A 13,451-nucleotide genomic window follows, 5' to 3' on the forward strand; every position below is an offset into this window, starting at 1 on the left:
TACAAGATTTTATTTAAAATTGAGTTTAACATTAATAGCTCACTAATATAAAGGTAAAATTGGGCTTATATGGTATAAAATCATACAGAAAGCATTGTCAAATATAAAATGGTGTTTGGTTTTCTTTGAGCTATATTTGTATAAATATGTTATTGGTGTGTGTTCCAAAAATATGGGAGACTCCTATAATTCTGATATCTTAGTGCACATTATCAATGATAATTATAATTGTTAAAATTATTGTGTGCCACAAAGGTAGCAGATATCCTTGCTAACTGTACCTTTAACTGTGGCTACCCTAAAACTTGTTGTCATCCATAAACAATTGTTTTGTTTTGCCTTGGTCCTCTTTAGAAGGTAGTTTTATAATCAGCTATAAAGTTCTAACAGCTACTTTTGAATGCAGGTTTCTGATAACTTTGGAGATTGTGACATCAGAATAGAGGAAAAATGTTCAGGACTCTTGAAGAGCTAAAATGTTAATTAATATTCAGCAGGACAGGAATTAACTTCATGAACTGAACTAATAGGATACTGGAGTGATCTTCCTGACATTTTCCTTAAAATATTGTTAATCCTTTGTTTTGGTTTTCAAAGTCAAAGAAACTTTTCTTTTGAGTGATTGACAGCTTGTAACAATTCACATCCATGAACAAAATTTGAAGCACACTTGTTTCTCTCTACTTGATTTTCTCCAGAATTTGGAAACTATCTGTGAGTATTCTTAAGTTATGTCAGTATAATTATTTGCATAAGTGCAATAAGAATCTGTTTTCTTTTTCTTTTCTTTTTCTTTTTTTTCTTTTTAGATGGAGACTCACTTTGTCACCCAGGCTGTAGTGCAGTGGCATGATCTCGGCTCACTGCAACCTCCGCCTCCTGGGTTCAAGTGATTCTCCTGGCTCAGCCTCCTGAGTAGCTGGGATTACAGGTGCCCACCATCACACCTGGCTAATTTTTCTTTATTTTTAATAGAGATGGGGTTTCACCATCTTGGCCAGGCTGGTCTCGAACTCCTGACCTCATGATCCACCAGCCTCAGCCTCCCAAAGTGCTGGGATCACAGGCATGAACCACCGTGCCCAGTCTAAGAATCTGTTTTCTTTTGTGACATTACATAATTGGAAAACCTGGTTATTTTACCAAGGCTTTGACTGGAATGTTGTGCTTTCTTTTAAGGAATCAAACTTGACTTATGAAATCAATACATCTCTTGGAAACTGGCCTCATATTTTGTGTACACAGTCCCAGTACAGTGTTTCTGATCTGTGGAAAGTAAAGAATGTCACTTTCTAGCAGGCCAGGAAGCCCAAGTTATCTTGGAACCTCTAGAAGAGAGAAATTCATCAACTCATAGGTATTTGATTGTATGAATCCATGGCTCAGCTTAGCTGTAAAAAGGTCTTATCTCAGATTCCTTCTACAAAACAAAGTTCCATCAAAGCCCATTTAAAAGGCCTGTGTAACAAATAATTATACTTGCTGCACTGTATGCAAATAACTAAGCCAAGTATAATAAAGCAAACCAGTCCTATCATGATTTGTCTTCTAATAAAAATCGGAAACTGGAGAGAGAAATTCTTTCAAAAACTATAACATGCCTGTTGTTAAATTCTAGTCTTGCTTAATGTTTTTCAATTTTTATTATTTTCTACAGTTTAAATTAAATTCTAATTTTTCTGGCTACAAGTTTCCAAAATAAGCTGTTTTCTTAAAGCCCTATGAACTGAAAACTAAATGTTTCAGCAGGTGTTTCCTCTAAGCCCCCGGATCATCACAGGAGGAAATCTCTTCACTGCTAGCACTGACTACTAATAACTGAGTATGCCCAGAATCCCTCTCCCCCGCATGTAACGAGTCCAGAGAGCGCAGGGTAATTCAGAGTATCTGTTAAAGGAATCAACTCCTGTATACATCACATGTGAGTCAAAGCCTGGAAAGATGAGGAAGCAACCCCCGATAGTCCAAAGGAATGTCCTAAATATCAACGTAAAGAAATAGGAAATCTTAAGCTGAAAATCATAAAAAAATAAGTAACTGAGTGAGAACTACTCATCTTAGTCTCACCCCTACTTCACCAAATACTTTTTGTCATTCCTACCTCAAATATAAATGAAGCAGTAATTTTAAAAAATAACAATAACTACTGCATTTATTCACTCCAAGAAAAGTAAAAGCTAAATCTCAGAATGTGGCACGGTAAGGGTTAAAAAGAAAAAGAACAAATTTTCCTCTGCCTAGCAAGCTCACTTCAAGGACAGTTAGAAGATAACGCTGTCTGAATAGTCAGGGTCAAAGGAATGGGCTCCAGACACAACGCACGCCCTTCCAGATCAAGGTTGAAGGAAAAAAAAGAAAGACACATTCTTTTACTGTTACTCTTTTCCCAGGCTTCTTAAGCATTATTATGTTTTACAAATGTCTGTCTTTAGCCAGTTCTTGTTTTTCTTTCAATGCAGCTACAAGGCCACTGGCTATGCAAGGTCACAAGTTATGTTATGCTGTAGACTACGTGACCTGTCACTGTATAATTAACTGCTTTTGTGTTGCTTCTGTAAGGCTGCTTATAAAAACCCCACTCTGTCTTTGTTCAGTGCTCAGCTTTTTGGATTTGAGTCCACTGAGCCAGTGCGTACCTAAAATAAACAACAATCCTCCTGTATTCCATATTGGTCTCTCTGTTCCTCAGTTTACCACATTAAAACATTCATGAAAATTATTATTATTATTATTTTTGAGATGGAATTTCATTCTTGCTGCCCAGGCGGAGTGCAATGTCATGATCTCAGCTTACCACAACCTCCACCTCCCAGGTTCAAGGGGGTTTCTCTATGTTGGTCAGTCTCGTCTCGAACTCCCGACCCCAGGTGATCCACCCACCTCAGCCTCCCAAAGTGCTGGGATTCCAGACATGAGTCATTGTGCCTGGCCATGAAAATTATTTACTATGCCACCTTGTGGTAATTGCTTTACTCACTCTACTATTTGCAGTAGGACTATATGCTGTGGCACCCTCAGGGTGGAATATTGGACAGAGAATATAAATTACCATAGCATTTTGCTTAATTATTATCCTCATAGCAGGAATAATGGTTACCAACAAAAAACAACACAAGGGCCTTACCAAACATGCACCTCTGCCTCTCATTAGGTATCCAATGTTGTTTCTATCTCAACCAATCTTGCCTAGTAAGAGACGATGCTGAAAACTTAAAGGATCAAAAAGCTAAGGGAATACAGAAACAACCAAATAGAGTCTTAGTTTGGGAACAAAATCACAGTATGGGTCATCCACTTCCTGGGCCCTCTCCTAATATTATGCCTAGGACTCATGTTCTTACCCTGTCTAATTAACCTTTTTCAAAGATTTTTAACTGACAGGATCATGGCCATTTGACAGACAACTACCCGAAAACATCTACAGATGGCGTTACTCCTGCAATCTATCTGAGACTTGAAAACTTTTGGTCCCCTTGTCAGCAAGAAGTAGCCAGAAGGAACATACTGTCCCTCACCTTTTTTATAACTACGGGGTCTGGATTGACAGAGCAGGAGCATCACCATCTTGGACAAGTACTGCCATTTTTCGCCTCGATCAAAAACTGCCTAAATCCAAAGGGCATCAGCCTAATGGCTAAGGTCAGCATGACCATGAACCACAAATAACATCTCTGACCAGATACACTCCAAACCCCTCTCTAACCAGAAACAGGCCAGCCCTGAGACAACCTCCTCTCTGGCTGGAGAGATGTCAGTCCCAAAATAACCTCCCCTCTGACCAGAGACATTCTAACCTTGCCGTAAACTTCTCCCCCACACAGAAACATTGCAAGCCTGTGATAAGCTGTCTCACCTTGAACCCTTAAATAATCTTAGTCTGCAAGAGAAAGTGGTCCTGACCAAAATCAGCCAGAAACCCCTCTCAGGTTTGTTTCTTCAAAATAGACCTGTCTGTGACTGTTGAGATGCTTTTCATGCTTCTTTCCTCTTTCTTTAACTTTTACAGTGACTAATATAAATTATTAAAATAGATTAAGACCTTTTTTTTTTGTACAACATGTAATCCTGAGGAGACAATCAAAATTTATGTACATTTCTACTACCTGAAGGGTCATCTAAATGTTTATACAGAAACATTTATTTAATTGTCACTATATTTTTTGTTTTGTTTTGTTTTGGTTTTTCTTTTGAGATAGAATCTTGTCTGTCACCCAAGCTAGAGTGCAGTGGTGCAATCTCAGCTCACTGCAACCTCTGCATCCCAGGTTCAAGCAATTCTTCTGTCTCAGCTTCCTGAGTAGCTGAGATTACTAGTGCATGCCACCATTCCCAGCTAATTTTTGTATTTTTAGTAGAGATAGGGTTTCACCATCTTGGCCAGGCTGGTCTTGAACTCCTGACCTCAGCTGATCCACCCGCCTTGGCCTCCCAAAATGTTGGGATTACAGGCATGAGCCACCGTTCCTGAGTTTCTCCTTAAAAACAAATGGCAACTTTGATTTAGATAGCTTTTTTTTACAAGATCAAAAATGAAGACATCTCCACTATTATGGTACTCTTAGTGGACAAGTTTTTTTTCTTATGGCTCCACAAACAACAGAAATCAAAAAGAAATCTCTCCTGTGCACTCATGGGGCGATTCTTTTATATGTAGAGAATTTTGAAGCCAACCTTACATATGAGGTTTCTTGCCCACATTAAGAAACAAAATTTAATTAAGAAAGAAAATTTAATGGGACATTTGCTGCCTCATAATATCAGAAACAGAATATTGGTCTACTGCTCTTAACCTACTTCATAACTTAAAGAGAACTTCTTCAGAATAGGTTAAAGAACATTGCCAAGAGGCCATTCGACTTCTGAATGGGCATTATGTGTTAGGGGCGCCCCCTCTACCCCACATGGAGTAGAACAAATGAAGCAATGATTAGAAATGTATTTTCCATAATGGGCTCTATAGCAGATTTTACTGTAAACGCTATGGCAGTTACTAATACTTGTAGTTGCACATGGAGGAATACATCAGGTACTACATAGATTAAATTGCAGAGGATTAGTAAACAGGCTGCTTTGTTGAAATAAGTAGAACATTTATCTAACTAATTATTTGATCTATTTAGTTTTAATTGGTTTGTTCATGGGGACCCTGGTTAAAAAGCATACTTCAAACTCTTGGTGTTATCCTCTTTATAGTAAAAATAGTAGTTTCTCACCGAACTCTATTCTCTCAAAAGTTACAAATGTTTGAATGCATTCATCTGTAGAATGTCAAATGGTCTCTGTTTAACATGAATGAAAAAAACTCAAAGACATATACGACCATGTGGACACCATAACTTATGAATGACATGATACCAAAAAAAAAAAAAAAAAACCTCAAAATAAGGAAAACTGAGAGTGGCATTAATGATATTACCTAGGTTTTCTTCCAGGGTTTTTATGGTTTTAGGTCTAACATTTAAGTCTCCAATCCATCTTGAATTAATTTTCGTAAAAGGAGTAAGGAAAAGATCCAGTTTCAGTTTTCTACCTATGGCTAGCCAATTTTCCCAGCACCATTTATTAAATAGGGAATCTTTCCCCATTTCTTGTTTTTGTCAGGTTTGTCAAAGATCAGATGGCTGTAGATGTGTGGTATTATTTCTGAGGGCTCTGTTCTGTTCCATTGGTCTATATTTCTGTTTTGGTACCAGTACCATGCTGTTTTGGTTACTGTAGCCTTGTAGTATAGTTTGAAGTCAGGTAGCGTGATGCCTCCAGCTTTGTTCTTGTGGCTTAGGATTGTCTTGGCAATTTGGGGTCTTTTCTGTTTCCATATGAACTTTAAAGCAGTTTTTTCCAATTCTGTGAAGAAAGTCATTGGTAGCTTAATGGGGATGGCATGGAATCTATAAATTACCTTGGGCAGTATGGCCATTTTCACAATATTGATTCTTCCTATCCATGAGCATGGTATGTTCTTCCATTTGTTTGTGTCCTCTTTTATTTCACTGAGCGGTGGCTTGTAGTTCTCCTTGAAGAGGTCCTTTACATCCTTTGTAAGTTGGATTCCTAGGTATTTGATTCTCTTTGAAGCTATTCTGAATGGGAGTTCATTCATGATTTGGCTCTCTGTTTCTCTCTTACTGGTGTATAAGAATGCTTGTGATTTTTGCACATTGATTTTGTATCCTGAGACTTTGCTGAAGTTGCTTATCAGTTTAAGGAGATTCTGGGCTGAGACAATGGGGTTTTCTAAATATACAATCGTGTCATCTGCAAACAGGGACAATTTGACTTCTTCTTTTCCTAACTGAATACCATTTATGTCTTTCTCTTGCCTGATTTCCTTAGCCAGAACTTCCAACAGTATGTTGAATAGGAGTGGTGAGAGAGGGCATCCCTGTCTTGTGCCAGTTTTCAAAGGGAATGCTTCCAGTTTTTGCCCATTCAGTATGATACTGGCTGTGGGTTTGTCATAAATAACTCTTATTATTTTGAGATACGTTCCATCAATACCCAATTTATTGAGAGTTTTTATCATGAAGGGCTGTTGAATTTTGTCGAAGTCCTTTTCTGCATCTATTGAGATAATCATGTGGTTTTTGTCTTTGGTTCTGTTTCTATGCTGGATTACGTTTATTGATTTGCATATGTTGAACCAGCCTTGCATCCCAGGGATGAAGCCCACTTGATCATGGTGGATAAGCTTTTTGATATGCTGCTGGATTCAGTTTGCCAGTATTTTATTGAGGATTTCTGCATTGATGTTCATCAGGGATATTGTTCTAAAATTCTCCTTTTTTGTTGTATCTCTGCCAGGCTTTGGTATCAGGATGATGTTGGCCTTGTAAAATGAGTTAGGGAGGATTCCCTCTTTTTCTACTGATTGGAATAGTTTCAGAAGGAATGGTACCAGCTCCTCCTTGTACCTCTGGTAGAATTTGGCTGTGAATCCGTCTGGCCCTGGACTTTTTTTGATTGGTAGGCAATTAATCATTGCCTCAATTTCAGAGCCCGCTATTGGTCTATTCAGGGATTCAACTTCTTCCTGGTTTAGTCTTGGAAGAGTGTAAGTGTCCAGGAAATTATCCATTTCTTCTAGGTTTTCTAGTTTATTTGCATAGAGGGGTTTATAGTATTCTCTGATGGTAGTTTGTATTTCTGTGGGGTCGATGGTGATATCCCCTTTATCATTTTTTATTGCGTCTATTTGATTCTTCTCTCTTGTCTTCTTTATTAGTCTTGCTAGCGGTCTATCAATTTTGTTGATCTTTTCAAAAAACCAGCTCCTGGATTCACTGATTTTTTTGGAGGGTTTTTTGTGTCTCTATCTCCCTCAGTTCTGCTCTGATCTTAGTTATTTCTTGCCATCTGCTAGCTTTTGAATGTGTTTACTCTTGCTTCTCTAGTTCTTTTAATTGTGATGCTAGGGTGTCAATTTTAGATCTTTCCTACTTTCTCTTGTGGGCGTTTAGTGTATAAATTTCCCTCTACACACTGCTTTAAATGTGTCCCAGAGATTCTGGTGTGTTGTGTCTTTGTTCTCATTGGTTTCAAAGAACACGTTTATTTCTGCCTTCATTTCGTTATGTACCCAGTGGTCATTCAGAAGCAGATTATTCAGTTTCCATGTAGTTGAGCGGTTTTGATTGAGTTTCTTAGTCCTGAGTTCTAGTTTGATTGCACTATGGTCTGAGAGACAGTTTGTTATAATTTCTGTTCTTGTACATTTGCTGAGGTGTGCTTTACTTCCAACTATGTGGTCAATTTTGGAATAAGTGCTATGTGGTGCTGAGAAGAATGTATATTCTGTTGATTTGGGGTGGAGAGTTCTGTAAATGTCTATTAGGTCCGCTTGATGCAGAGTTGAGTTCAATTCCTGGATATCCTTGTTAACTTTCTGTCTCATTCATCTGTCTAATGTTGACAGTGGGGTGTTAAAGTCTCCCATTATTATTGCATGGGAGTCTAAGTCTCTTTGTAAGTCTCTAAGGACTTGCTTTATGAATCTGGGTGCTCCTGTATTGGGTGCATATATATTTAGGATAGTTAGCTCTTCCTGATGAATTGATCCCTTTACCATTATGTAATGACCTTCTTTGTCTCTTTTGATCTTTGATGGTTTAAAGTCTGTTTTATCAGAGACTAGTATTGCAACCCCTGCTTTTTTTTTTGTTTTCCATTTGCTTGGTAAATCTTCCTCCATCCCTTTATTTTGAACCTGTGTGTCTCTGCGTTTGAGATGGGTCTCCTGAATACAGTAAACCCCCCACCTTAACCCACAAGTATAGGACACCTGTAACCCCTCCCTGGCAACAAATCACACACCCATTACTATCCCATTAAAGGCTAATCACCCTTATCCTGCTCAACGCCAGTATCCCATCCCTCAACAGACTTTGAAGGGACTAAAGCCTGTCCAGAATCTTGGCCTTATCAACTAAATTGTCTAGCCTATCCACCTCATGGTACCAAACCCATATATTCTCCTATCCTCAATACCTCCCTCCACAACCCATTATTGTGTTCTGGGTCTCAAAGAAAGCATCTTTCTCAAAGATGCAACAATTATGCTGATAAGACATCTAAAGAAGCAGCCAATATTCCCAGTTCTGTCCCTCATGGCCAGTTTTTCTCCTTCTCATCAGTCACTCCTACTTACTCTCCCACTGAAGTTTCCACCTATCAATCCCTCCTCTCTCAAGGCAAATGGTTCTTGGACCAAGGAAAATATCTCCTTCTAGCCTCACAAGTCCATTCTATTCTGTCATCATTTCTTTTCTTTTTTTTTTTTTTTTTTTTTTTTTTGTTTGAAATGGAGTCTTGCTCTGTCACCCAAGCTGGAGTGCAGTGGTGACATCTCAACTTACTGCAAGCTCCGCCTCCCAGGTTCATGCCATTCTCCTGTCTTAGCCTCCAGAGTAGCTGGGACTACAAGTGCCCACCACTGCGCCTGACTACTTTTTTGTATTTTTAGTAGAGATGGGGTTTCACCGTGTTAGCCAGGATGGTCTCAATCTCCTGACCTTGTGATCCACCCACCTCAGCCTCCCAAAGTGCTGCGATTGTAGACGTGAACCACTGTGCCTGGCCTTCTGTCACCATTTCATAACCTCTTCCATGTAGGTTACAAGCCACTAGCACATCTCTTAGATCCTCTCATTTCCTTTCCATTGAGGAAATCTATCTTCAAGGAAATCACTTCTCAGTGTTCCATCTGCTATTCTACTACTCCTCAGGGATTTTTCAGACCCCCTCCCTTCCCTACACATCAAGCTCAGGGATTTGCCCCTGCCCAGGATTGGCAAATTAACTTTACTCATATGTCCCAAGTCAGGAAACTAAAATACCTCTTGGTCTGGGTAGACACTTTCAATGGATGGGTAGAGGCTTTTCCCACAGGGTCTGAGAAGGCCACTGCGGTCCTTTCTACCCTTCTGTCAGACATAATTCCTCGGTTTGGCCTTCTCACCTCTAAACAGTCTGATAAGGGACCAGCCTTTATTAGTCAAATCACCCAAGCAGTTTCTCAGGCTCTTGGTATTCAGTGGAACCTTCATACCTCTTACCATCCTCAATCCTCAGGAAAGGAAGAAAGGACTAATGGGCTTTTAAAGACACACCTCACCAAGCTCCGCCACCAACTTAAAAAGGACTGGACAGTACTTTTACCTCTTGCCCTTCTCAGAATTAGATCCTGTCCTTGAGATGCTAAAAGTACAGTCCATTTGAACTCTTATATGGACGCACTTTCTTGCTCAGCCCCAACCGCATCCCAGACACCAGCCCTCTAGGCTACTATCTTCCAGTCCTCCAGCAGGCTAGACAGGAAATTTCCCAGGCTGCTAGTCTTCTCTTGCCTACTCCAGATATGCAGCCACGTGAAGTCACCCTAGCTGGATGATCAGTTCTTGTTAAGAATCTGACCCCTCAAACTCTACAACCTCAGTGGACCAGACCCTACTTAATCATCTATAGTACCCCAACTGCCATCCATCTGCAGGACCCTCGCCCATTAGGTTCACCATTCCAGAATAAAGCTGTGACCATCAGACAGACAGCCTGATCTCTCCTCTTCCTCCTGGAAGTTGCAAGTACTCACCCCTACTTCCCTTAAACTCACCCGCAATCCTAAAGGATAATCCTTATAAACCTAATACATGCTTTCATTTTTATTAGGTTTCTTCTTCCTTACCTTAGCTGTTTACAATGGGGTTTACACAGTCCCCTCCCCAACTTGAACTGCACCCCAAAAACTTGTCTTCCCTACTATCTTCTGTCTAGTCATACTCCTATTCACCATTCTCAACTAGTCTTAAATGCCCTGCCCCTGTTTACACTGCCGGTTTACACTTTTCCTCCAAACCATCGTAGCAGATATCACGTGGTACTCTCTCCACGTGATATCTGACTCCCTCTTGGAGTGGATAATCTTTGCTAACAGGGCACCCTCCAATACTTTAACCCTGATAAAGTCCTATTGTTTACTTTTATACTCACTCTTATTCTTGTTCCCGTTCTTATGCCACCCTCTACCTCTCTCCAGCTATCTCCACCACACCATCAATCTCTCTCACTCTCTCCGAGCCCTCTCTAATCCTTCTTTAACAAACAATTGCTGGCTTAGCATTTCTGTTTCCTCCCAAACTGCCAAGGCCTTGACTTACTCACTGCTAAAAAAGGGGACTTTGTATATTTTTAAATGAAGAGTGTTATTTTTCCCTAAATTAATCTGGCCTGGTATATAACAACATAAAAACACTCAAGGATATAGCCCCAAAACTCGCCAACCAAGCAAATAATTATGCTGAACCCCCTTGGATACTCTCTAATTGGATGTTCTGGGTCCTTTCAATTCTTAGTCCTTTAATACCTGTTTTTCTCCTTCTCTTATTCATACCTTGTGTCCTCCATTTAGTTTCTCAATTCATACAAAATGACATCCAGGCCATCCTTGATCATTCTATATGACAATTGCTCCTTCTAACAACCCCAAAATATCACCTCTTACCCCAAAAATCTTTCTTCAGTTTAATCTTTCCCACTCTAGGTTCCCAGGCTGCCCCTAATCCCATTCGAAGTAACCATGAGAAACATCACCAATTATCACTCCATACCAATCCCCAAAATTTTCACTGCCCCAACCCTTCACCACTATTTTGTTCTGTTTTTCTTATTAATATAAGAAGACAGGACTGTCAGGCCCCTGAGTCCAAGCTAAGCCATCATAACCTCTGTGACCTACATGTATATATCTAGGTGGCCTGGAGCAACTGAAGAACCATAAAAGATGACATTCCACCATTGAGATTTGTTCCTGCTCCACCCCAACTAATCAATCAACCTTGTGACATTCCTCTCCTGGAGAATGAGTCTCATGATATCCCAACCCTGCACCTTGTGACCCCGCCCCCACCTGCAAGGGATAACAACCTTTAACTGTAATTTTCCACTTCCTACCCAAATCCTATAAAACTGCCCCACCCCTATCTCCCTTTGCTGACTCTGTTTTCAGACAGCCCACTTGCACACAAGTGAAACAAACAGCCTTGTTGCTAACACAAAGCCTGTTGGTGGACTCTCTTCCCACGGACTCACATGACAGTACCAACCACTGTGTTTTTGCCAATATGAGGATTTCAACTATTCAAACCATATTCAAATAAAGTGAGTCTCAAGGTGTAATTAATCTGGGTGTTTCTGTACCTTACTTCCATGTTCTGTATGTCATTTTGGTTTTTCTGTCCCTAAGTCTTTTTGTACCACATGTCTGTGCTGGAGTGTCGCTAAGCTTATTCTGAATTTAGAGGATGCCTGATTTGAAAATCATTTTTTGCTCAATTAAACTCTGTTAAATGTAAATTCTCTAAAGATTTTTTCTTCTAAAAGTTTTCACATTTTTCTATGATAAATGGACTTCGATATTCTTGTTATTTTTTTCCAAATTATTCTATGCAAGCTACTTTTTCCAAATTAGTTTTAAAAAGTTCTTGACCTGAACTTCCCACATTCCTGAGCTGATCTGTACTCTTCTCTCTAAAGTAGTGGTAATTCCAGAAATCAAGTGGCATAAAATATTGTTGCTTACAAATTAAAATCTAATTGCCAACACCAATTTTAGATTCAGTATTACAAGCTAGTAAAATTAAGGACCTATAAAATATTTTCAAAATATTTACAAATTTCTGTTAAAAATCAGTATTTTGGGATTAATTATTAAAATATTCTATTACACCCTTTTTACTGGGCACATTACTAGGTTGGTAATTGGAGAATATGAGCAAGATACATGTTATTTACTTTTAATTAAACAGGTATTGCTGTCTCTAAGCCAGTCTTGATCACCTGTCTGCAGAAAGGAAAAGAGCCCTGGAATATGAAAAGGCATGAGATGGTGGATGAACTCCCAGGTAGGTGAGAGTGAATACAACAGATGACACAGATGAGAGGTCCAAAGTTCAAGAAGAAAGCCAGGTCTCAAACTGTTACTTGGGAAGCTGTGTTGCAAAGGAAATAGTTTCTGGGAAGCCTGAGGGGTTTGTTTTCCATTTGTTTTTTTGTTTGTTTATTTTTGTTTTCTCTCAAATAAGGGTATCTTCTGTCTTATACTTTTAAATTATCTCAAGATTCTACTTTCCCTTCAGTGATTTTCCTTCAAGTTCACAGTGAGAGCCAAAGTCTTCTTTATGATCTGTAACAGACAGCACAATCTAGCTGATTTTCCTTTCCTTCTGGGGACACACAAATATCTGCATATTTTTGAGAAACTATGTTAAACTATGTTTAAGTTATCTTCTTGTGTCATGTCTGAAATATGTGAGAGTAGTGCTTTCTGTTCCATTAGGGTTTTTTTATATATGTTTCTACACATTCCATCCTGTTTATATTACTATAGTCTTTAAATATAGTCTGAAATTATAAAGTATGATGTTCCTCTGTTTTTTTTTCCTCAAGATTGCTTTGTCTGTTCAAAGTTTATTGTAGTTTCATATACATTTTAGAATTGTATTTTCCATTATCATGAAGAAAATGTCACTGGAATTTTGATAGGGAGTTTATCGAATCTATAGATCATTTTGGATAACACGGCACTTTAACTAATATTTATTATTTCAATCTGTTGGCATAAAATATTTTGAAATTTGTCTCTTGTGTAATTTATTTTTTATATATTTTATTGTAAAGATTGTTTATCTCATTAGTTAAATTCATTTTTGAAATTTATTATTTTAATGCTATTGTAAATAAAATAATTTCTTCCTCTACTTTGTCAGTTTGTTTTCAGTGTATGGAACCATAACTTATACTTGTTTGTTAATTTAATATTTTGCTAATTTACTGAGTTTATTTATTAGTTTGGACAGTTTTGTTGTTGTTTTTGAGACGGAGTTTCTCTCTTGTTGCCCAGGCTTGAGTGCAATGGTTCAATTTCAGCTCACAACAGCCTCCACCTCCTGGGTTCAAGCTAT

The 13,451-nt window shown here is 38.7% G+C and overlaps 1 protein-coding gene across 1 annotated transcript in view; it reads right to left on the reverse strand.

Moving 5' to 3' along the window:
• The window catches only part of LOC126942223 (zinc finger protein 724), a 715,842-nt gene that overhangs the window by 289,969 nt on the left and 412,422 nt on the right, over nt 1-13,451 (reverse strand). The window lies entirely within an intron of this gene.

The sequence above is a fragment of the Macaca thibetana genome, chromosome 19, assembly GCF_024542745.1.
Source record: "Macaca thibetana thibetana isolate TM-01 chromosome 19, ASM2454274v1, whole genome shotgun sequence".
In the NCBI taxonomy this organism is placed as follows: domain Eukaryota; kingdom Metazoa; phylum Chordata; class Mammalia; order Primates; family Cercopithecidae; genus Macaca; species Macaca thibetana.